Source organism: Otolemur garnettii, unplaced genomic scaffold (assembly GCF_000181295.1).
Source record: "Otolemur garnettii isolate 467f Iridium unplaced genomic scaffold, OtoGar3 scaffold00089, whole genome shotgun sequence".
NCBI classification, from domain to species: domain Eukaryota; kingdom Metazoa; phylum Chordata; class Mammalia; order Primates; family Galagidae; genus Otolemur; species Otolemur garnettii.
The window spans coordinates 342,436-347,332 of record NW_003852484.1 but is presented as its reverse complement, the minus strand read 5'-3'; the positions used below and the strand labels follow the sequence as shown (position 1 = coordinate 347,332).

The window sequence follows — 4,897 nt, the reverse complement described above, 5'->3', positions numbered from 1 at the left end:
GGCTGGGGATCCGAACCCGCCACCTTAGGTGTACGTGGCTGGCGCCTTAGCCGGTTGAGCTATAGGCGCCGAGCCTGACAATTTAAATCTTATTGAATATTTTTACAAAGATAACACCATTAGCAACTCTAGTAGTGTCCATGTTTTAGTTAACTTTTGCTACATAACAAATCACTACAAAATTTAGTGCCTTAAAATAATGATGTATTAATTCTCACCATTCTGTGGCTTAGCTAGGTGGTTCTACTAGTCTCTCCTGGGCTTGTTCCTGAGACTGCAGTCATATGGTGAGTCAGCTGGAGCTGGAGGGTCCAAGGTGACCTCATCCAGATGTCTGGGGCCTTTGTGGGATGACCAGAAGGTGGGAGTTCGCTCTTCATACGGTTCCCCATCACTTACGAGGCTGAATGATGGTGTTTCCTCCTTACATGGTGGCTGGATCCCAAAAGAAGGAAAACAGAACCTGCCAGGCCCAAGGCCTAGACTCTGAACTGGCACAGTCACTTCTGCCACTTTCTACTGGTCAAAGCAAGTCCTAGATCAGCCCAGATTCGAATGGAAAGTAATAGAGACAGGGAGACAGGGAAGGGAAACTTGGCGACCATCTTTACAGACAATTTACAACAGTCCATCTGTTGCTAATGTTAAGAAATTGGTTATTTAAATCCCTTCACATATATTATGCCTAGATATACAAAATGTTATGATATATTGATATATTGAATATTATGATATATTGAATAATATGATATATAATTAATGATAATATTGTTTAATATTGTAGAATGTTCCTTGGCCATTCTGTACAACTACTGAAGAAAAGCAAGAAATGGATGCTCAGCCCTCCTGGGAAACACCTTGTTATGCAATAACCTGTAATCCTCACACAGTCTTAGAGGAAAGGTTGGACAAGTTGATGGTCTAAATTCTTGCCTTGCTTAAATCTTCCCCAAGCTCAGCTGCAGCGTCTGTCTCCTGTCAGCAGCTTGAATTTGGAGACAGTCGCCTTTTGCTTGAAGACATAGATCTAGAGATATGGAGAAGTGTTTTCCCAAGATCTGAATGGTGTTAGTTTAGTAGAGCAATGTTCAAAGTTATGGGTCACACTATACCTATGCTGAGTCCTGGGTCCCAAGTGACAGAGGGGCCCAGTGGTTTTCCATTAATTTACATTGCATGTGTTTTCATATGCGGGGATCGCTAAAGTGCACAACATAGCACAGAAGCCTATCATCTAGGTCTCAATGTGCTAAGTAGCGAGTAACATGAGAGTGGTGAGAAATAATCCAGGGAGAATGGGTGGGAGAAGAGTAGTGAGTCAACAACGATGGAACTCTGGGGAGTCAACTATGTTTACAGAACAGGTGAACAGAAATAGCCACTGATAGGGTTGTTGTGGACTAAATGTTACACCCCGCCCCCAGTGCTAAAATCTAAGACCTAGTGTGATGGTAGCTGGAGATGGGGCCTTGGGAGGTGATAAGATCCTGAGAGTGGAACCCTCATGAATGGGATTAATCCCCTTAGAAGATGAAGCCAGAGAGCCGGCTTCACGTGATCATTCAGTGAGAAACTGGCAGTCTGCAAACTGAACTGGAGGAAGGCCCCCGTCAGAACCTGGCCATGTTGGCACCCTGATCTCAGATGTCCATGCTTCAACTCGATGACAAATAAATTCTGTTGTTTATAAGCCCCCCCCAACCTGTGGTACATGGTTATGGCAGCCCAAGCTCATGAGTTTAGGCAATCTACCTGCCTCAGCCTCCCAGAGTGCTAGGATCACAGGCGTGAGGCACTGTACCTGGCCAGAAATGGTTAATAAATTATGACGTTTTCATACTCTATGAAATAAGGACCCCTTTCTTTCACTCATCCTTACTCCTCTTTCTCTCTCTCTCTCTCTCTCCATTTATATATAATCTCTAAAGTAAATTGTAAAGTAAATTGTAAAATAAAGAAAAACAGGCATAACATGATTTTATATTATATAACATTTATAGCATACACATACACACGTAACCACATTTAAAAAAAAAAAGGCTCAGGGCCATAGCTCAGTGAGTAGGGCATCAGCCACATACACAGAAGGTGGTGGGTTCGACCCCACCGGGCCTGCTAAACAACAATGACAACTACAACCAAAAAGTAGCCAGGTATTGTGGCAGGCACTTGTAATCCCGGCTACTTGGGAGGCTGAGGCAAGAGAATTGCTTAAGCCCAAGAGTTTGAGGTTGCTGTGAGCTATGATGCCACAGCACTATGCTTAGGGTGACTTAGTGAGACTCTGTCTTAAAAAAAAAACCAAAAACCAGGGAACATTCTGCAGTATAAAGTGAGTGGGGAAGGCGGGAGACAGCGCAGTTTGAATCGCAGTGCGACGAAGGAGTAGGTGGCGGGATCTCGCTGTCTCTCTGATTAGCCCTTTCTCTGCTTTGCTTGTTTGAGCTTCAGCTGAATTCGAAATGGCTGGCGGTAAGGCTGGGAAGGACTCCGGAAAGGCCAAGACAAAGGCGGTTTCCCGCTCGCAGAGAGCCAGCTTGCAGTTCCCGGTGGGCCGTATTCATCGACACCTGAAATCTAGGACGACCAGCCATGGACGTGTGGGCGCAACTGCCGCTGTCTATAGCGCAGCCATCCTGGAGTACCTTACCGCAGAGGTACTTGAATTGGCAGGAAATGCATCAAAAGATTTAAACGTAAAGCGTATTACCCCTCGTCACTTGCAACTTGCTATTCCTGGAGATGAGGAATTGGACTCTCTCATCAAGGCTACAATTGCTGGCGGTGGTGTCATTGCACACATCCACAAACCTCTGATTGGGAAGAAAGGACAACAGAAGACTGTCTAAAGGATGCCTGGATTCCTTATTATCTCAGGACTCTAAATACTCTAATAGCTGTCAGTGTTGGTGATTCCAGTGGACTGTATCTCTGTGAAAAACACAATTTTGCCTTTTTGTAATTCTGTTTGAGCAAGTTGGAAGTTTAATTAGCTTTCCAACCAACCAAATTTCTGCATTCAAGTCTTAACCATATTTAAGTGTTACTGTGGCTTCAAAGAAGCTATTGATTCTGAAGTAGTGGGTTTTGATTGAGTTGACTGTTTTTAAAAAACTGTTTGGATTTTAATTGTGATGCAGAAGTTATAGTAACAAACATTTGGTTTTGTACAGACATTATTTCCACTCTGGTGGATAAGCTCAATAAAGGTCATATCCCCCCCCAAAATAACCTGGAGGCCGGGCATGGTGGCTCTTCCCTGTAGTCCCAGCACTCTAGGAGCCTAAAGTGACAAAGTGAGACTCTATCTCAAAAAAAAAAAAAAAAAAGACTGGAAGAAATGCACCAACTTGCTAAGAGTTTGGAGGGGCAAAGGAGAATTTTCACATTTTATTCAACTACTTACAGTAACTTGATGTCTCTGAAAATACGTTTTCTTTTATGCAAAATAGAGATAATGTTTACTTCACAGAGTTCTTTTTTTTTTTTTTGAGACAGAGCCTCAAGCTGTCCCCCTGGGTAGAGTGCCGTAGCCTCACAGCTCACAGCAACCTCCAACTCCTGGGCTCAAGCGAGTCTCCTGCCTCCGCCTCCCAAGTAGCTGGGACCACAGGCGCCTGCCACAACGCCTGGCTATTTTTTGGTTGCAGCTGTCATTGTTGTTTGGCAGGCCCAGGCTGGATTCGAACCCGCCACCTTAGGTGTATGTGGCTGGTGCCTTAGCCACTTGAGCCACAGGCACCAAGCCTTTTTTTTTTAATGGAAAAATAATTCACATACCACAAAATTTACCCCTTTAGAGTACACAATTCAATGTTTTTTAGTACAGTCACAAATTTGTGCAACCATCACCACTAATTCTAGAATGTTTTATCCCCCCATAAAGAAACTCTAAACCAATTATCAATTCCTCTTCTTCTCAAACTTGATAGATTTCTCTACTCTGGACATTTCATAAAAATAGAATCACACATTATAGGACCTTTCATGCTGGTTTATGTTTTCAAGTTTCTTCCATGATGTACCAAGGAACAATGATTTATTTCTTTTTATGGTTGATATTATTCCATTGTATGGATGTACCACCATTTGTTTATTCATTCATCAGACAACAGATATTTGAATTGTGTCCATTTAAGGGCTATTAGGAATAATGCTGCTATCAACATTCATGTGCACATTTTTGTTGTGGGCCTGTGTTTTTAATTCATTCTCTTATGTTTATACCTACAAGTAAAATTGCTGAGTCATCTGATAACTCTATGTTTAACTTTCCGAAGAACTGCCAAACTTTTCCACAGCAGCTGTACCATTTTATATGAGGGGTCAAATTTCTCCCCCACTTGGTAATGTCATCTTTTTGATTCTAGCCATCCTTGTGGGTATGAAGCAGTAGCCTATTGTGGTTTTTGATTTGCATGTCCCTGATGGCTAATGATTATGAGCATCTTTTCACGTGCTTATTGGCTGGCCATTTGTGTATCTTCTTTGAAGAAATGCCTGTTCAAACACTTTGTCCCTTTTAAAACTGGGTTATTTGTCTTTTTGTTGTTGAATTGTATTAATTTTTTATATATTCTGAATATTAATAATTACCAGATATATGGCTTGCAAATTTCTTCTCCCATTTTGTGGGTTCTCTTTCCACATTCTTGATAGTGTCTTTGGAGGCATAAAAGCTTTTAATTTTGATAAAGTTGGCTGGGCATAGTGGCTCATGCCTATAATCCCAGCACTCTGTGAGGCCGAGGGGGAGGATCCCTAAGCTCACCAGACCAGCCTTGAGCTAGAGTGAGACCCGGTCTCTAAAAATAGCTGGGTGTGGGCTCGGCGCCTATAGCTCAACCGGCTAAGGCGCCAGCCACGTACACCTAAGGTGGCGGGTTCGAATCCCCAG

General features: G+C 42.8%; 1 pseudogene across 1 annotated transcript; it reads left to right on the top strand.

Annotated features, from left to right (window-relative positions):
- The first annotated feature begins 2,293 nt into the window (after positions 1 to 2,293).
- Positions 2,294 to 3,220, top strand: LOC100953695 (annotated as a pseudogene). The gene has a single exon (XR_001161503.1). The product of XR_001161503.1 is annotated as a histone H2A.Z pseudogene (transcript).
- The last annotated feature ends 1,677 nt before the right edge of the window (positions 3,221 to 4,897 follow it).